Source organism: Phalacrocorax carbo, chromosome 3 (genome assembly GCF_963921805.1).
Source record: "Phalacrocorax carbo chromosome 3, bPhaCar2.1, whole genome shotgun sequence".
In the NCBI taxonomy this organism is placed as follows: domain Eukaryota; kingdom Metazoa; phylum Chordata; class Aves; order Suliformes; family Phalacrocoracidae; genus Phalacrocorax; species Phalacrocorax carbo.
Genome location: NC_087515.1, coordinates 34,530,224 through 34,552,081, shown reverse-complemented (window position 1 = coordinate 34,552,081; position 21,858 = coordinate 34,530,224).

The following is a 21,858-nucleotide window of genomic DNA, read 5'->3' as shown; positions in this document are numbered from 1 at the left end:
TTCAGACCTGACCCGGTAGATTAGAGGGTGGACATTGTTCAAGTAGGGTTGGCAGATTTCTTTTCTCAATTAACCAAAACCAAACAAGTATATTTAGTCATTGAAACTCTTTTTACAAGACTGTATATTTATTAATTTATAATCTTACCTCTCCAATGCAATCCCACTAGCCACTGGACAGGAACAAAACACAGGTAAAATCAATCACAAAGGAGAGAGATTCAATGCTTTTATATTGTTGTTGTAGTTCTGTTCCTCAGGTTTTGTAGAGCGATGAACTACAACTACAGCTTAGTTAACAACATGTATCAGTGTAGCTGCTGGATAGTGTTCTGGAATAGCTTTCTAGCCAGATTCTGCCCCAGACATATGCAGATGGGGTCTCCCACTGAGGTGCAACATATACCAAAAAAAATTTCTATTTTCTTGTGGTCATGTCATACTAATATTCCTGTTACAAACTACAAATTTACATCCACAGGTTAAATCAGCTTGCCACAAATTTTAAAAGCATTATATTTTTAATTAAACAAAGACTTTGCATTGGATGCCATTCACAGAATTTATTACTTTGACCCAAGCTAGATGATGAGATTAAAACCAGTGGTAACTGAAATAATTTAAATGTTTGTCTGTTAAGCTGTCAACATGGCTTTCAAAGATGCAGTTTGTAAGTTAACTGCTAAAAACAGTCTCTTTGGTTGTATCCATAAAACCTATTCCTCTTGCAGTTAAGAAACCCAGATGATTTACTGGGGCACAGACCTGTTCAATTAACTTATCAAATAAGTTCCTTCTCTCCAAAGTTCTTCTCATCTTTTCTCTGGATCAAAATATTATAACTTATCCATGAGCACCAGTCAGATAATTGCTGTATCTCAGGGAGTAGCAAGGACAGGCTGCTCGTGAGGGGACAGTGACTCCAGCTAAGGAATTACCCTACTGATGGAGGGCAGACCCCAGTACCTGAGCCAGGTGGGCAGAGTCAGGCACTGGCAGCAAGTTCCACTGACAGCCCCAGGCACTGCAAGAGGATGAACTATGGCCAAGGTCCAGCTAAGAACAAAAGGAGGTTAGGCCAGAGATGAGGCTGGAGACAAGGCTACTGCAGACATCTAAAGGGTGTATCCAGGAGAGAAGCTCTTTAGGGCATGGGTCTGAGGTCCATTCATAAGCAAGGCCAGAAACCAACACTCCTACAACATAGCTTAGGGAAGAAGCAAGTCCCAGGCCTGTGGGCTTTTAAATAGAGCCCTGGGGCAGTAGGTATGGATGGGAGTCCAAGATGAAGCTGGTCAGGGCCATTAAGGCCAATCAGTGTTCTGACAGTATTATTATTTTCTGGATTCAACTGCAGAGACTATATGGGCTCAAACAAAGTTATCAAATTAAAATAATATATCTGATTAAACTCATACTCACTGTTCCAGTATCATCTAAAAATGTGATTATACCACAAACTATGCTGGGCATAAATGCTTGCTGGTGATACATTTTTTCCAATCTGTTTATATTCATTTTATATGCTTACTTCTTGCAAATATTAGGAGGGTGAAATTTTATTTCCAGTAACCTTATTTCAGTGTAGTACACAAAAAGCTGAAAAAAAGTGTTTTAGAGAAGGTGAAATAGAGCAAGAAAACATTGCTGCTTTAGCTGCTAACTAGAGCGATTAAAAAAAAACCCCAAATATAACTGCTTTCTTTGCAGAAAAGTCTGAGTTGGTCCATAATCAATTAGACGCGTTAGTAAGAATGTTTCTTTAATACATTAGTAACATTTAACTGTTTAATATGCCTACTTCTTTTGATCTGTGGGCATACCTGTTGCGCATACAGAAGTGATGGAAAATGCTTACTTAGTTCTTTACTAATATAAGGACTTCTTACATTATTGATTAAAGGCCCTAGTCACTTCTTCCAATAAAGTTAACAGAAAGTTTATGTCAGTGATTGAGAATGTTAATCTTCCCAAACTGTAGGCAGGAATCAGGGCTGCAAAGATATTCCTCTTCCCAGGTGTTATTCAAGCTCAAAATCAGAAACAATGCTGATGTTCTTTCTGTGCATACCCTGAGAAAGATGTGTGGGAACACTCCCTACTACCTACTACCTTTTCCAGAATGTTCCAGGGATGCTAGTAGTTTGGTAACAGCTCTAGCTATTATACCCAGAATTGTATTCCTAATCAATACATGATAGTTATTGATAGAGCTGCTTACCGGGGAAATAGGGGAAAAAACATTAAAAACAGCTTAGGTTGGGTTTTTCTATTGAAATATGTTCCTAAATGCCACTGAAATGGAGTAGAAGTTTGGTCTAGCTTATGCTCATTTGAAAATTATATTGTTGCTTATCTAAGTAGAAGCAACAATATTAGTTAGCTTCCAAAAATCTAAAAGCCCTATAGCATTAACATGGAAATAGCCAAGAAGAAATATAGGAATACAGCAAATCAAAATTAATATTTATGCTACTGTAAGCTCAAAAGATTGCTTTCCAATAGCTGTATGGATTTTTCCATTTTTACTTAAGGGTGTTGTCAAACTTTTGGAGCCATCACTATAATATTTCAAAAATGACCAGCCCAGATTTTATGCAAAAAAGTTTTTCACTGTAGTATGCTCAAATCCTCTTATTTGCTTGCTAAATTTTCTGGTAAAATTTCTTTACCTCTTCAGGATATATAGAAATCCTTGTCAACTTTTCAGTCCATCTGTTTAATATGAAGAATAATTTTGCCCATTAACTTCAAATTTCCTTGGAAGCATGTCTGGTGGCAAAAAACCTCTCCAGACTAACTCCTTTTTTATTTTTCTGAATATTTTTGGTTGTTATTTTACTTCAAAGAAGCTGAAAGCCAGAATAATTCTTATTGTTAGCCTTGCCTTTTTTCCCTCCTATCTGCCTAACCTGTTTACACGCTAACAGCCCAACTAGCTGTCACTTTAGTTTAACAACAAAGACACCTGAACAAAGTGTATTTTAACTAATCCGTGCTTCCCTCCTTCCTCCAGCTGCTCTTGAGTCCCACAGCATGTTCTTTCACTCAAGTCTGCCTCACAAGTCAGACTTTAATTGGCAAGTTGGAGATTCAGACACAGAACGGGAAAAATTAGCTGCTAAGACAATATCCAGTGTTTTTTCTGTTTCATACTGCAGAGAAGAGTCATCCTAATGTATTCAGCATAGTCTTAACAATAATAAAACCTTAAAGAAGTCAAAATAAATAATTTGTGGAAGAAGAAACAATCGACAAAGCAAAGTGTGCTTTACTTAACGATTGGCTTGTATAGCTTTAGTAAAAGACTTTATTGATAAGCACTATCATAAAGACAGGAAGACACTGAGGCTTTATTAAGAGGGACCAGAAAAGTCTCCCAGTCATCATAGGGTGGTGGGGAAATCTGTACTGAAGAAAGTGTCAAAATGCCACAAACTCCTCCCCAAAACTAACAAAGCACCAACCCAAATTATCTATTCCAAGTCTGATAAAACGTTATGGCCTGACCTGGTCTTCTTCTTGACCTGGACGTGGAAAAAGGCCCTCACTCTGTATGTAGTTCACAGAATAGACCCATTGGCATTACTGCACCTCCTTGTAGCAGCTGCAGCTCCTTCCACTGGCACCAAAGCTCCAGCAGAAGCCAGGGAGGAAATCGCTGTGCTTCCCTCCTGGCAGCTCAGCAGCTGTAATGAACGGGCTCTCTGGGAAGTAAGGTTGCTTTCAGATGTTCTCACTGTCAGTGAGATTACCCTTCAGAGATATGCTAATTAGGCATTGGAAATATGCATGGAGATTACCCTCTGACACCCACACAACTGCTTTACTCCTGGATTGTCTGAAAGAGGCCAAAAAGGGAACATAGAGGACTGTCCTCCTTTTCATCTACCATGGAAAATGTGTGCTTGGGTCACAGAATCATAGACTCATAGAATTGTTAAGGTTGGAAAAGACTCTTAAGATTATCGAGTCCAACTGCTAACCTATCACTGCCAGGACCACAACTAAACCATATGCTCAAGCACCACACCTACCCTTCTTTTAAATACCTCCAAGGATGGAGACTCAACCACTTCCCTGGGCAGCCTGTTCCAACATTTGACAACCCTTTTGGTGGAGAAGTTTTTCCTAATATCCAACGTAAACTTCCCCTGGCGCAGCTTGAGCATTTCTTCTCATCCTATCGCTTGTTACTAGGGAGAAGAGTCCAACCCCCTCCTCCTTTCAGGTAGTTGTAGAGAGCAATAAGGTCTCCCCTCAGCCTCCTCTTCTCCAGACTGAACAACCCCAGCTTCCTGAGCTGCTCCTCATAAGGCTTGTTCTCTAGACCCTTCACCACCTTCGTTGCCCTTCTCTAGACATGCTCCAGAACCTCGATCTTCTTCTTGTAGTGAGGGGCCCAAAACTGAACACAGTACTCGAGGTGCAGCCTCACCAGTGCCGAGTACAGGGGCACTATCACCTCCCTGCTCCTGCTGGCCATGCTATTCCTGATACAAGCCAGGATGCCATTGGCCTTCTTGGTCGCCTGAGCACACTGCTGGCTCATGTTCAGGCAGCTGTCAACCAACACCTCCAGGTCCTTTTCATCCATGCAAACAGCCAGTGTTCGCTAGACCCACCACTTCCTAAAAAGCTTGTCATATAAAGCAGGGGCTTCATTTAAAAAGATGCAGAACCAGAATGGCCAGCTGAAGCAATTTGCAGATGAAGGGAGGAAGCTTGTGAGAAGCGAGAGTCTCTGAGTATGCACCTTGCAATGCCTGAAACAGTGCTAGGTAGCAATCACAGACAGTAACATATGGAAGAGTGTCTGCTGCTCATGATGGAGACAGTCTGGGTTGCTGGTGACCTTTCAGTCCCAGCTACCCATGAAGTCCACAGCCCAGAGCCACAGGGGCTTGGGGAGTGGGGAACTAGAAAAGACAGGCTTTGCTATCACAGTGCAACCCTAATGGTCTTCATCCAGGTCATTCAGCAGGAAATGAGCAGCGTATGGTCTATAGACAGAGAAGACACAATAGAGGTTTATTAGACTATATTGTTCCTCCGACTATATCCAGCTATTCAGCTAATTCTTTTTAGTTGGTCTGACACTGACGGAAGATTACATGTACCATGTTTTCTCCTCAGGAAGTTTTAATAATTACCTGAAACAGTCTTTGGAAGTACGCAAAGATCAGGGATTAGTTAAGCTACCTCATGGAAAAGTTCAACCAGTCAAAAGATCAGTCCAAGTGAAACATTATTAATGACTGAAGCCATGCTGGGCTATTGAGTTTTGAATTGGGCCTTGAAAATCACAGGGATTCTTGGGATTCAAATAAGGACTTAGACTGGAGAATTGAAAGGAGGTAGTAAGCTAATCAAATTTATGAATTATTTAAAGGTTGGGAAATGAAACATTAAGTATATTTCAGGAAAGGAATAATAATAAGAGCTTGATAAATTGAAAAAATTGGACTGACATCAATTATGTAGTTGAATAAAGATACATACAGGCACTTAAATAGAGACGAATAATGAGATGTGAAGAAACAGCAGAAAATAGAGGATAACTATCTCAACTCCAATATCTTGGATAACAGATTACACTTCAAAACAGGTAACAAGAAAGCAAATGCAGACTTGAATGGCATTATTAGGAGCATTATGTGCAAAATGAGCAATTAGTATACTTCCCTTTATTTTACGCTGTTAAGGGCCCAGTGTCAACATTTTTGTCACACTTCAAAAAGAGAACGAACAAAGTAGAGAGTTCACAACCTTGAATGACAGAGAGTGATTAAAAGTTAGGAAAGTGAAGCGGATGAAAGAAAGCATGCTTAGACTCAAGAAAAGATAACTCAGGGAAGACAAAATTGTCAGGAAATAACAATAAGAATGTTACAGAAAGACAGGCAACAATTATTCTGACTTCTCAGTGAAGACAAGGACAAAATAGAACGTGCTTAACTTAAACTGCAACACAAATATTCTGTTTATACAGTAGGAAAAACAATTGTCAAATGCCAAAAAGTTAGCATACTGCTAGATATTATGGTAAAAAGGTCATATATCTACCCAGATTCTCAGAAAGAAATCTAAATAGCAAACAAACGCTATTTGAGCATTCTCACATGTTAATATATGTCCCTTACTGTAGAATTCTAAATGGAAGAGGAAGGTATGTTTTCTTGCTAAAAGGAAAAGTAACTCATAATTTAATAAGCTAACTTTGTAAGTAAAGAGTAAGAAGAGACACATAATCTCTCAGTAAATATTTATGATTAATTCAGAAACTATTTGCTCCCAATGCACCCTTGTATGGAACAGTTTGAACACAAGCATTTCACAGATCCCTGACAGCAATTAACAAATAAGCCTGCATGACTTCTTGAGAATGTAATAATGATTCTTTTAAACACAGTTATATCTAGTATCTTAGCTTAAAGAAATGTTGTCAAGCATCCACAAATAATTTTATTTTAATTCTCAATTCTGTCTTCAGTGTTGAGGTATTCCATCCTAATTTGGAAACTCTATTAAACATATTTTTTTCTATGTGAAGCTACTTCTGTCCAGATGCTTCTTAGCACTGCAACACTGCAACTTTCAATGTTGTCCTGTCTGTAGTTCCACTAATGGCATCATGACCACATTATGGCTGCCAGAGTAACTGGGTTGTTCTTGCTTGCCTGTTTCATCTAATCTAGGAATGCTAGAATGCACAGTACTTTCTTGTACACATCCTTAATGACAAAAACAGTCTGTTGGGACCATCATGATTTTGCAGTGATTTCAGCTAAGAGCTTTTCTTTATAAATTTTTTTGGTAAATATTCAACCAATAGATGTTTTCAGTTGATAACAGGTTTTACAAAACAGTATTAATTGCTTTTGGCTAAAACAAATATCAGTGCTCCTATTTTCTGACATTTAGATAACTCTGTCTTCATAGAACCTTGCTTTTCTTCCCACAAAATCGTGCAACTGAGAGTGGTTTAAACTTAAATTCTGTTTATTGTTTGAAATCAGAACACAATTCCTGAGTGCCCTTGTACAGTAAAAAAATGTATTAAGCAGTAGGTGGACCAGGGTGTCTATGAAAGTAGGTAAACCAGACAGTATCTATAAAAGTTTTGATCTGACATCACTATGTAAGATATGTATCCCTATAGTAAGGGACTGTTCTTTAAATTGAGAAAGACTAGTAATTTCAATCTTAGCAGTACTCAGCTGTGCCTTCTAATTTTACATAAAAGCCCTAACGAGTTCTCAGAATTCCAGATTAATCCCATCCTGAAATGGAGTTTAGAAGTCCTAAACAAAAATAGTTCAAATATCCAAAGATGTATGCGGGGGAAAAAAAATCATATCCATCAAATCATGCAGTAATAATCACTGCAAGCAGAGATTCCTAACTGAAAAGCCATCTTTCACCCACAATTTTTTTACTAAAAAAGAAGAATCTCATTAATAATTTTAACAGTAATTTACAATTAAGCAGGTGTTCTATGTAGCTCATGCACCACAACTACACACAAAGCTATAAAACCCCAAAAGCTTGTTGACCAGTTTATGCACAGGTTCTGCAATAAAGAATGAAGAATTCCATGTGGTAAAGTTGTATACTTTCAGTACCTACTGAGTTGTCCATATATTGTACCAAGCTTAGAAATTTATCAGGCATGAAAACAGAACAGAAAATAAGGACATATGTTACACGTCAGCTATCTAATATTGTACTTTATCCTACTAAGTACATATTCTAAAAATAATGACATCCCAGCAATACATGAATTGTTCTCTCAGCACTTTTTCCTAATCTTAAATCTTTGCTTAGTGGAAGTGAAAACACTGCCAATTCTTTTGTGCAGATTCATAAAAAATGAGGATTAGCAAAGTGTCAGTTAAGAAGGTTATATTGCACTTTGTGAGATGCTGTGAAATCAGAAAAGACCATCTGCCATGCTTTGCATAGTTACAAAATGGGTTTGGCCTCAATCACCCAGATTACTGTTAAAAGTCCAATTATAGTCCTAGCCATTGTTTCATTTTGTCTCAAAAGTATGACTTCCACAAAATAATATCTCTTTACTGTTTTTTCACAACTGTGAGAAAATTTCATTGAAATTCTTAAGTGTTCAATTTACAATTTACAATAATAATCATAACAAAAATATAGGGAAATATTAACAAGTGATAGAATGGCACCCTAGAGATTAAAGTTCAGTTTACTTATCATTATCTATGCAACTTTAGGAGAGACAAGTAGCTATTTATTATTGAACAGAATATTGACACCGTATATTCTACTGAGACCAAGGGGATTTTTGCAGTTAATCAGAAATTGTTATTTTTATGAACATTTAACAAGGTTTTACTAGGGTTTTTTTTGTAAACTACTGCATGGTGAACAGCAGATAAATTCATCCAGTCCTTCAAGTTGCATGTAGAGGTCCTATGCAACATATAGGTGCCAGCAAAAGTACAAGGTAAAATACTAAGAACAAGTTAGGCAGTTGAAGAAATGACTTGCAGAAGGTTCTTAACTATATCCTCTTACTGATAGAATCAAAGGTTTAATCCATCTTGTGTAAATCTGAATTATTTTAGTCATCAAACAGGCATATTTCTCTTTAGCATCTCATACTAGCATGTCATAGTTTACTACAGAAAATACAGTACAACTGATGAACACATCTGTTGTACCTGCCAGGCTAATTTAGGCAGCATTTCATACCACAGAACTGCCAGATTTAGCCAAGATCTTTTGAAATGTAACAGAGAATCTGTAAAGATGACAACTTGCCAAGAGCAAGATTTCTCTCTTGTCCAGAAGCTGACAAATTTCAGGCGCCCCACTTCTGTTGCCACCATGCAATGACATTGTCTCAGGTCAGAGGGGAGGGAGAGGAGTCTTTGTATCTGCATGAGCTCAAGCGTGGAATGTACATATAACAGTTCTAATAAGAACAGTGGCAAAAGCAGTACACTGAAAATTATATGCATGTGTGCATGCATTTGCAGAACCAAGATCTGAGGAAGAACAGCATATTTCATGAATCTGAGTCACTAGAGCAACCACATCTTCCCTTCAAAATTCTTCACCCAAACACTAAGAAAAAAATTTCTTAAGACATCTGGGAAATAAACATTTAGAAGATAAAAATGCAAGTGAAGACATTATTAAACAGAAGAGTACAGGAATAACATCAAACTAGGATTTATTTTGTTATTTTTTTCTTGCTTTTTGGTGATCTCAGAAGGGAAGTTGACAGCAGTGAAGCAGGAGAGTGAAATCAAGAAGGCTATCTGAAGTGGCTTAATGTATATTACTGAAGAAAAGGAAATATTCCTGGTGGAGATATAAAACAAACACCAGCTAAAATGTCAATGTGAAAAGGAACACATCAGTCAACTCACTGACACAAAAAGGTCTGGACATGGAGCTAAGACATTGTCTCTGATCTAGTAGTACTAGTAATTCAGTCAAATCCTCTGTGATTAGGCATTTACAGGGATCATGAATAAAATTAAAGTACCCATTTGAATCTTTTCTTAGGAAATGTTATTCTCAAACAATCCTGGTGGACTTTACCCAAAATCTGACTTCATTCAGATCAGCTAGCAGCTTGTCACAAAACAGGCCAGTGATGCAACCCACCCGACTCTAAGAACAGATGGCTCTTCTTAGGAAAATAGGATATAGCCAAATGTTCTGTTTATTATTCACTATAGTTCCGGGGGGTGGGGGGGTGGGGAAGTTGTATTTATTCTTTCTGTTTCCGTATTACCAAAATTTGGTCTACCTTAAGAGTGAATAATGTGGTCCTGAAACATCATCACATTGTTCTTTAAAAATTTACTATAAAAGACCACATTTCCCACAATGCAACAAATAAGTATGAAAAATACTAGCAATTTCTCCTCTAAAAGCACAGAGAATTGTTTGCTTGTAGAGCTACCATAGATGACCTGTTAGAAAGTAATATTTAAGAAACCTGAAAAATAGTAGATGATGACTGAAATTGTCCAAATATTGTCCTTTTTGATTTTTGAATGTGCACAAAAGTTCCACAGTGTGATCTTATTTGTGAAGGTTAAAACAATTTGTAAGGTAGCTCACTGATTCTGTATTTTATGCTTTATATATTATAGTCCATATATGAACTGTGTGTAATGGTTCACCTACATGACCTGTCTATCTTTTTCTTTGAAAGATGCAATGAATTCAGTCAGGCAAAAAAGGTTGAATTAACAGTGAAAATACATGTGCGTGACAGCACATATATTATTCTGATGAAAGAAATGAAAGTTCACTGACAGGGCTTCACAGCTAAATTTGCTTTCCTTGCTTGCCTCTGTTTAGTCCTATCACCACTAACTGACAGGCTGGGAATATGAAAAACAAACAAACAAACAAAAACAAGCAGATGAAGAATCAATTTTTTTTCTATTTTATGACTGGTGATGGGTGCTTATTTTTGCTAGAAGTTGGTGTTACCTTCATAAATTGCATTCCCTGGGTGAAATAAAGAAGCTGCCAGTGACTACAACTTTTTCATTCTGTCAAACAAGTGAAAAAGGAAGACGACCTTTGAGCATGCTAGAAACCTATTCCATCCAAATACTAAATAAAACAGTGGCAGACAGACACATTACTGAGAAGATTTTTTATTTTTAAAGTTAAAATTAATAAATTCTGGAGTGCTGATTAACGTCATACAACAAACTTACAAAGGCAGCCACTTTCATCTTATGATCCACATTCCTCACTATGGAACTGCCCTTTCAAAAATCTTATCTTTCATTCAGGATTTCAGAGACCACACAAATTGGCAGCTGCAACAACAGTTATTTTGATTCACAGCAGAAATCACTATTATATCTGCTTCAGATCGAATTGTTACAAGAACCGTTAAATCTAAGAAAGCTGAAAAAAATATAAAAGTCATTGCTAGCAGTTCGGCATGCTGTGTTGGTGGCTGCTGACTCAGGTGCAGTGCTGCTGTCCCCAGGCCACCGCCCCAGCCACCTCTGTGCTCTGGGTGAAACCAGGCCACTATCTCAGATGGCCAGAGCCTGTAATGCAGTCAAGGCCTTATCTGCTTCTGTTCAAACACTCTGGGTTAACATAAATGTTGTCAATAGTAGCCTTTTGGTTGGCTTTTGTTAGCGCTGAGACTGTTTTTGTAGAGCTGAGCTACAGAGGGACTATAACATGTAAGTCTGCCAGCAGGCCCTATCTTTTTTTTGGCCCAATGGCAGAAAAGTGAAAAAAGCTTCATCATTCCTGAGATGAGGCACCAGTCAGAAGTATTTTTCCACCTCAGTGTCACTTTCTCAAAAAGCAGATAAAATATGTTTCCCTTCTAATGTAGCCAGTCAAACCTCAGATGAGGCAGAGACAGATAGGAGATGAAGATTTGGACAATTTAAGGCTAATGGGAATATAAAACTAGAGCTTCCTAGAGTGATGGGACTCTAAAAACACACTCAGGTATTTTTCAAGAGAAAGCTGAGAAAGGCAACCAAATCCACGGGGTCATCTACACAACAGTAGCTGTTACAATCTCCCTATTCAATTCTCATGCACACGTAGATTTGTGAAGGAGGTGGACTTTCAGATCTACTCATTCTAGCATGTCTTAGAAATCTCTCCTTTTGCTGTATCATTCTCATGAGCCCTATTCATAAGTGTCTGCATGCCTGCTCTTTCCACATGTATGGATTACAGGAAAATGGATGCTGTAATCTTGTCATTTCTGCTGCAGAAGATCAGTATGGCCCTACTAAAATAGACCCTATGGAAACTATCTGACAACTATGTAATTACCAAACTGTGCAAAATCTGCAAAGCTTAGTACTTGAAAATGAAAATGGATGTATGGCCCTAAATAAAGAGTTCTTTTGCTACCATAAATTTTCACTGGAAAACTTAAAATTCCATACGAAGGTCATAATTCTGCAACTAGCTTCATAACTTTCTGCACCTACCTTATAAACTTATCTTATTGCCTTTAAACTTGATGTATAATTCCACAAAAGACACTACATAAAGTTAGCCCTGAGCAATAAAGGAATTTTTTTCAGTTTTCCAAGACCTAATTCTTCTTTTTCATCTTTCTTTTATACTATGTGAATTCTGAATACAAACATTCTGAATTCAAATTTCCCTTAAATGTGTAGCCCGATTAAGAATAAATACATTGTTATTTTCTTTAGGTTGTTCTGAATGAATCCAAATGTGCTATCAGCTAAATCTGATGAGAAACACAGATGTTCTGAACTTTTAGTGAATATCTCAGGTGGTTGCTGAACTGCAAACAAATTCATTTGATAGACCATAACCCCAGTGGAATAAAATCTTCCCTGATAAATATATTATTCAAAGTCAAAACATAACTTTCTAATTTCAGCTGAGAACACTATAAAATCTCTATGACAATAAGCTGAAAATTAATAAAATATCTGTTGCAGAGATTCACTTCTGTTTTTTGAATTTGGAGGTTGCTAGGTGATGAGAAGTAAGTTGATTGAATCAATAGAAAATGCTTATGGGGAACTATGAAATGGATTGCAGGGTACAATTCTTTGAACATGAATTAGCATATTGTTATGAAAAAGATGGCATTTCATAGAATTACGGGGCTGAAGATTTGATAAGAAATTACTAGCAGAAGACATAAGCATGAAAATTATTCTGGAGACACTTAATGGTTAGTAATGAAAAGCAATAAATAACTGAGAATAACAGAAAAGGAGAATACAGGAGGAGATGTAAGAAATCAAACAGCCTGGCTGCTTTTTACATCTAGAAAAACTGTAACTGAAACCTGTTTTGACACGATTAAGGCAAAATGGTGTTGAGAATACATAGTTATAGTCAAGGCAAAAGAATGTGCCTACATTTCTTTGTTTAAAAAGCTTAATTAGCTTTCCTAGCTAATTAAAGGATCCTTACAATATTTCACTTCTTGAGAATAAGAATACAGTTTCAATGGCAGAGAGCAATGTAATACACCAAACCATCATTAACAGAAGCAGAGCACTCTGTGTATTTCCCAGACATTATAACATGAAACATGAAGCACTATGTCTGCTTAATTTTACATCTATAAAAATCTAAATAACTCAGTGCAATGATCAATATGTGCTTCTATATTCTGCAGGAGTTAGCAGCATATTTATTTACACCTTTCTAAAGTAATACAGCCTTGGATGTATTGGTTTTGTCTTAAAGGTTACATTTCCTTTATGGGCTCAAATGGCCAAGCCCAGAGAGCTGTGGTGAACAAAGCTAAATCCAGCTGGTGGTGGTCACAAGTGGTGTTCCCCAGGGCTCAGTTTTAGGGCCACTCTTGTTTAATATCTTTATCAATGGTCTGGATGAGGGGATTGAGTGCGTCCTCAGTAAGTTTGCAGACAACACATGATTGGGTGGGAGTGTCCATCTGCTTGAGGGTAGGAAGGCTCTGCAGAGGGATCTGGACAGGCTGGATCAATGGGCTGATGCCAACTGTATGAGATACAACAAGGTGAAGGGCCAGGTCCTGCACTTGGGTCACGACAACCCCATGCAATTCTACAGGCTTGGGGAAGAGTGGCTGGAAAGCTTGCCAGCAGGAAAGGACCTGGGGGTGCTGGTCAACGGCCGGCTGAACATGAGCCAGCAGTGTGCCCAGGTAGCCAAGAAGGCCAACATCATCCTGGCTTGTATCAGGAATAGTGTGGCCAGCAGGAGTAGGGCAGTGGTCATGCCCCTGTATTTGGCACTGGTGAGGCCTCACCTCGAATATTGTGTTCAGTTTTGGGCCCCTCACTACAAGAGGGACATTGAGTTGCTGGACTGTGTCTAGAGAAGGGCAATGAAGATGGTGAAGGGTCTGGAGAACAGATTGTATGAGGAGAGGTTGAAGGAACTGGGGTTGTTTAGCCTGGAGAAGAGGTTGGAGAAGAGGAGGCTGAGGGGAGAACTTGTTGCTCTCTACAACTACCTGAAAGGAGGTTGTAGTGAGGTGGGTGTTGGTCTCTTCTCCCAAGTAACTAGCAATTGAATGAGGGGAAATGGCCTCGAGTTGCATCAGGGGAGGTTTAGATTGGATATTAAGAAAAATTTCTTCAGTGAAAGAGTGGTCAGGCATTGGAAAGGCTGCCCAGAGAGGTGGTGGAGTCACCATCCCTGGAGGTGTGTAGACGTAGCACTTTGGGACATGGTTTAAGAGGCATGGTAGTGTTGGGATGATGGTTGGACTTGATCCTAGAGGAGTCTTCCAACCTTAAAGTTTCTATGATTCCTTAAAGGAAAGAATGGTCATGCAAAGGGATTAAGAAAAATCAAGCTACATCAGAGAGCACTGGAGAAAGTGGAACACCATAGATGTAAGAATAAGTGGAAATGAAATGAAAAACCATTTTTAGCAATTTACCTTTAACCTTGGACACCATTATAGGCACCTTTTGGGGAATCAGAGGAAATCAAGACAATGCAGGACTGAAAACAATGAGAATGAGAATTCTACTTCAGAAAAATTTGCCAGAAAATGCAGTATGTATATGGAAAACTTCTAATCAGGTGCCAGCTATTAAACAACAAGATAATGAGATAGACAATACTGATACTGAGATACTGTGAATTGAGGGTGAAAAAGCAGCATTCTCATTGTCCATTTACTGGAGCACTGCAATAGTGGCAAAGACCATGGACGTGGGCTACTTCTAAAGTTTCTAGCAATGAGACAGATCTTGTCTATTTCTTCAGCACAGCTCAAGGCTTCTTGATGATAGTTTTTTGAAGGAAAACCTGGCACAACTGCTTGTTCAGTACCTTTGCCCTGACAGGCTGTAGTTAGAGTCTTGACTTTCTCTGGGGTGTCTTTATGCCACAACTTGACTTCAGAACTGCTTTTGCCTTTGTTAGCTCTCTCAGCCTTTGGCTGGTTTTTGGGCATCCCACTGGCTACTAGTAACATCAGTCTGAAACAGCTCCTGCATTTCAGACATCCTTTTTGCCTAGCTTCTTTCAGATTATTTGTGTGCGCTGTTGAAGTAGTTTATGCCAATAGACTTAAAATACTTGCCCATGCAGTCATAGACTAAGTATTCTTTAACCCCAGGGAAATTTCACACCAACACTTAAGTGCAGTTCCACTCCACTGGCATTAGCAACATTGAGAATTTAGCACAGTTAGGCTCTTTTTGAGTGTATGGGTCGCAGCATAAAGCAAACAGGAAGCTATGTGAATGCACTTTGCATGTTAACAAACCCAGAAGAACAGTCCCAGTGCTGAGATGTTATGTTCTGCCTCTCTGCAGGACTTATTAGCCTGGGGCAAGCCCAGTGCTAAACTGCATCTTCCTGGTTTCCAGAGAGCTTGTAAGGAAGAGCCTGAAGCTTTCTGAAAAACACTAGGCAAATGCTCTGTTGAATAAAGCCTATGTTATAAGGGATGCCTAGGTTAGCTCAGAGTACCCAGAGTGACCTTGCTTCTGGACACCTGGCAATGATGGGAATTTGCTTGAAAAATTATATAGTCTGAACAGATCATAGGGCAGATGGCTAAATCAACTTTCCCACAATGACTAAAATGTGTTGTGAAGAGAAATAGTAAAGATGAGGAGGGGAAGGATTGCCCAGTCTTCAGAGACTACGGAGAAGAGTTTGCTAGTTGAATGAACATAATAAGTAATTTGTAATAAGGCAGGACTACAAAGCAAAACAGATTTGTGTCCAATAAGCCAATTTCTTTACAGTCAGCTTTGCCACTTTTAAAATCTTAATATGAAATCAAAAAGGAATCTTATTTGTGTACAATATTTGTACACAATGAATATTTATATACAGTGGCATTCCTGGCCAGCTGATTCACACCATCAAAAAGGGCCAGATCTCCCCTGATAAATGAACGCCAGTTCCCAACAAAAACTGATAACGTAATCTCTGGACCACTCTTTCCTGATGTAATCCTCCCACTATAACCAATTAAAGGACCTCAAAGACACAGGCTCAGAAGAAAACCCTACCATTAAATATTTTCACTGGAAGAGCAAGGGTCTTGCCATTAGCAGGTGGTCCTCCATCTCTGGAAGGTAGAAAACATATCAGATTATTAACATGTCATGTGAATCAGAAAACCAAATTTTGGACTAAGTTACTACAAGTATTGTTTTAATATCTACTTCAGAGAATAATCAGCTCAACATTGTTCTAACCTTATGAAGATCCTTGCTTTTTAATATAGTTTCAGTCTGAAGGACAGAATTAAATTTAACTTTAGAAATATGCAGAATCAGAGTGGTTGAGCCTGGAAGACACCTTTGGAAATTGTCTAGCTCAAACCTCCAGCTCAGAGCAGGGTCAGCTCCAACTGTTTGCTCAGGAATGCATGCAGTTGTGTTTTAAATATCTCCACATTGTGTTTTAAATATCTCCACAGATGGAGACATTACAGCCTCTCTGGGCAACCTTATCCAGCTGGACTCTCACGGTAATCTTTTTTTTCCTTTAGTCTTTTATGAATGGAACTTCAACTGTGTTTTAATTTGTGCCCATTGCCTCTTGTCCTTTCACTGGACTCCACTGAGGAGAGCCTGGCTTCATCTTCTTCACTCCACCCATCAGACATTTGTACACGCTAGTGAGATTCCCCCCTGAGCCTTCTCTTCTTCAGGCTGATGGGTCCCAAGTCTTTCAGCCTCTTCTCATATGAGAGATGCTTCAGTCCCTTAATTGTCTTTTTGGCTCTTTGCCGGACTTGCTATAGTATGTCCACGTGTTTTTTGTACTGGGGAGCCCAGAACTGGACTCAGCAATCCAGAGATGTCTCAGTATTGCTGAGTAGAAGAGCAGGATCATCTCCCTTGACCTGCTGGCAGTGTTCTGCCTAATGCTGTCCAGGAGGCTGCTAGACTTTTTTGCTCCAAGAGCACATTGCTTGCTTGTGGTCAGCTCATTGTCCACCAGGACTCCAAAGTTCTTCTCTTCCAAACTGTTTTCTAGCTGGTGAGCCCCCACCCTGGTCTTGTGCATGGGGTTATTCCTCCCCAGGTACAGGACACTGCATTTCCCTTTCTTGATCTTTAAGAGGTTCCTGTCAGTCAATTCTCCAGCCTGTTCAGGACCCTTTGAATGGCAGCACAACCACATCACGTATTACTCACTCCACTCATTTTTGCATCCTGTGGAAACTTGCTGAGGGTACCCTATGCCCCATCATCCAAGTCATTAATGAAGACATTAGACAGTAGTGGCCCCAGTATCTTCCCTGGGGTACACTGCTAATGTCCGTCCTCCAGCTGAAATTTGTGCCACTGATCACAACAGTTTGAACCTGGCAGTTCAGCCAATTTCAATCCACCTAGCCCAATTCACTTCACTTACCTAGCCCATACTTCATCAGTTAGCCTATGAGGATGTTAAGGGAGACAACATCAAAAACCTTGCTACAGTCAGAATAAGCAGTTTTTGATGCTCTCTCAACCACTGAGCCTGTCATATCATTGTAGAAGACTGTCAGGTTGGCCAAGCATGACTGACCTAAAATAGTTGTATTTCATGAGATATGAGAATAACAAATATAATTACCATTATGACCATGGACTGCCATCAGTCTGACTGCTTTAGGCTGAGATATATTTTAATGTCATGGCTATCTTGGTCTATACAATACTACTCAGTATAAGGGTAGCAAATTCTGGACAAAAAGACAGCCGAATAATGACGTCAAAATTCAGCTGAAATTAAGTTCTATGCTCATTTAACAAAATGCTTCAGATTACCACCTGTTTCAAGAAAGTTGCTTTCCTAGCCACTTGTCTACTAGATTTTTCTGAACCACAGTCACAAAAGTGAATAATTGTTAACATCAGATACCATGTAAGAAAAGATGATATATAATCATATGGGAGATGCCATTGTAGTCACAGATTAATTTCTTCTCAATAATTCATCAGAAATAGGCAAAATTAAATTCCAGACATCACTACAAAGCAGTCCCTTAACAGGTTATGTCCATCATAGTTTGAGTACTTTTATTTATACTTTAGTGGACTTACTGTTCCATGAAAGTCACTGTTTTGAATAAGAAGTTTTGTGTGACATTTTCAGCTGGCCTTTGGCATTCAGGAAAGCTAGCACCACTTTAATAGTGCCGTGTCCTTTCTCAGGGTACTGTTCTAAAGGGTGGTAGTGATATCTACTTCTGCCTGCTTTAAGGTTCTGTCAAATAATTTCATGGCTTCCGGATGGGATAATAAAATCAATTGATAGCACTAAACCATTTTATTTTCTCTCACATAGATGCTTATTTGGTGGCAGTTTAAAAAAAAAAATCTTCAACCACCTATAATACATAAGACTAATATCATCATGGCACTCTGAAAACACCTTTGTAAAGGATCTGTAGCAGAAAGTTGACTGAGTCAGAGAGAGACTCCAGTCTATCAAATGTGCTCTCAGCTGTACATGTTTGTACTTCTTTGTGCTTGTAAAATACCACTTCAAATATTAGAACCCAAGGTACGGTAAATATTTTGAAGATCAGCTCGATGCTGAAGACAGTGAGTGCACTCATTTTAATACAGCCAGATCCCAACCAAAATATTACCAGGTGATATAAGATGGTGTTTACCTTACAATGCCATGTTATTGTAGTAGCATAATATTCATCTGTTGTGACATAATATCTAGTTAATACATGCAATCAAATAAAAATATATATATTTTTAGTTTTGAATACATAAACATAACATCATAATCATAATAACCACCAAAATGAGCAGTATCCAAACACTATGGGACTCAAAAGCACATAAAATAGTTCAGAAGTTAGAGGAATTTATTGCTTAAGTTTTTTATTAGCAAAAATTACTTTGTCAACTTAGAAAACTGATATTTTGCAGAAGAAGAATAAAATTAAAGCATTTCAGTAATAAAAATGTTGAAGGTTTAATTTTTTCATATGTAAAGGCTGAAATTGAATAATATTAGTTTCAAAAGTTTGCAGTAAAGTTTAAAATTCTACTTTGGGAGAATATTTTTCAATATGTTTTTACAGTTCTTTAGTAGAAACTCTTGCTCATTCCTTTTTCCTCAAATACTTCCTTTTTATGGAACTATACTGCTTAAGTACCAGACTGTTAGCCTATAATTCCAAGGTAACATTATGTTGAATCTATTTTGTATGTAATTAAACATTTTAATGTATAATATATTGAATTTGAAAAGAGAAGAAGTTGTCCTCTAATGTAAGGACAATATGTTTGAGTTAGCAAACATATAAAAAATAGTTTTCTAGGAATACAACCAACTTATTCTAATCATCATATATGAAAGTGCCTGGACAACTGGAATTGACAAATTGCAAAGTTGTAGGTTTTATAAGTCATAACCACTGTTCTTTTAAGTGGTTTGCATCACAGTTAAACTTGGACATTCTAAACAATGTATTATTATAAAACCACTTTAAGTGGTGCCCATTCTTACTTCAGGAAACCTGTGAGAGTTTTGCTGCTGAGCTCAAAGGCTGCAAAATCATACCCTTAGTAAAAGTTTAAAATTAAAAATCTGAAAGCAAATCCTGGAATCCCATTTTATAGTTGGAAGGCTTATACACAAAAGAAATAACTTATATCCTTCCAGACTTATACAATAAGCCTATAGCAAATCCAGATAAATATCTGTATCTATCACATGAAACATATCTAATCATATGAAAATGCAATCCAGTGTCCTTAATCACAAAATAGCATCTTCCTTTATCCCTAAGTATATATTACATATGCTATTTAAGTTAATAGTTTTGATGCCAGATGTCTAGCTTTTCAGTTCTAGGTAATAGTATGGTTAAACAAAAGCATTACTTTTCTAACTTAAAGCACCAGACTTAATTTGCAATTAATGGTTACACACTCAGGAATCAGAATCACAGTTTGCCAGTATTTTGACAATAACTGGACATTCATAACAACAACTAAAATTTTGACAGGAATTATGCAGAATTCATTAACAGTTCTCTTGCTTTAACACATCGTTACCTGCTTTCAAAAGCAATACTAACACTAATTTGGTGATCATAGACACAAGCACAACAAACAGCAAGTGCTCAGCTAATGGTTTACAGGCAATGAACAGGCTGAATATATTCTCCAAAAATATTGCACAAATTACTGTAAATAACAAATATACCTGCAGAAGCCAAAAGGGGGTCATAAAACAATCGTTAATGGAATGATGCAATGTATTTGTAATTTGATTTCTTAACTGAACTTTAAAATACTGGCATTGAAATCAAATTGAAGAAAAGAGAATGTTGCATAAAAAATACTTTTAGCCCTGTTGTCACTGCAGTAACATTGATTCTGTCAGTAGTGAGGGTACATTTGACATAAATCACTACAGTTAAGTCCCCTCAGCTTATCACAGATTTATCACAAGTTGTCTGTGTCAGTGAGCAGGGGTCATACGTAACCACTTTCCCGGCTTACTTTATGGGGTTAACTGAAAGAAGAAAAAAACTGTCAAATGAGACTTTGAAAGTTCCTCTTTCTTCAGTACTGCAGGACTAAAAGTTCAGGGCGAGGACATGAGTTTGAACATCAGTATGAGCAATGTTACAGCTAGTACAGGCTTTATACAATCACCAAATGTAGCTTCTTAGTCATGCATAATTCACTGCTGCAGTGCATGCATCAGTACTTAAATGTATCAAGGAACTGAAGTTTCCAATCAAGGGGGTAAGTAAACTTCTTAGTTCTCAGTTTGCTTATTGTTAAATATAAAGAATAGCATAGTGGAAATCAGAAGTTCTACATGCAAACTTTCCACCTAGAGAATAAGAACACAGCTTTTAATCAAAAGCAGAGTGAACTAAACCCATGAAATCTATACAATTCTTTGCAAAACCAGAATTTTTACCACATAAAGTTGTGAGATTCAAATTTTTAGCCAAGGCAAAACCCAGGAAACCTTTGAGTACCACCATAAACAACTATTTGAGGCCTAGTTACCATCAGGTGAATGACACTGGAAGTCACACATGCAAGTTGTTAAAAGCAAAACTCATAATTATAGAAGAAAAACCTAACAGGATCTATATTATAATGTAAATACACATAAACTTGAGGCCTCAAATGTTACTGTTTATGTGACTACAATGAAATGATTCAGTGGAGTACCAGGTATGGATTAAACCTTAAAGGTATTAGAATTAACCTTTTTAAAAATCAAAGGAATAACACAGCCTCCTGCTCTGCCCCTCATTAGTGTTATATGAACTGTAGGCAGCTGAGGGTCTTAAAATAATCTTCAGTGCTTGCTTTTTTGTTTGTTAGCTTTGGTAGGTATTTAGAGAGCAGAAAATACATTGCCTTTACAAACATTTCATAATCTCTCCTAAGTGGATGATGGAGTTCAACTTGAACTTTTCGGTCAATATCCAAGTAAGCTAAACATTAGACAAAATTAATTCACTCATCTCTTCCATCATACCTTCTGGCAAATACAGCTTCCAGCACTGCAGCAAATTGTAAATTTATACCTGTGTGTTTGCATGTGAAGGCCCTATTCAGGATTAAATAATACATAACTTGACATCATAGAATTTACTCCAGGAAACATAGTATGATTGATGCAATCAGACACAATAGGCACATAAAAGAGCAGCTGAAAATTCAGGAGAAAGAAAAAAAATCCACAAAACCCCAAACCAAACCACTTCTATTCCTTAAACAGGAAGAAAAAGAAAAGAATCAGGCTTTCATGAAAGAAATCCAGGCACCAAGAAACCAAGAGGTGAAGAACATACTCATTTTGCTTTTAGTTTGCTATAATCAGTAATCATGACCCCATTCAAATGGTTTTTTTCCAGTTTAC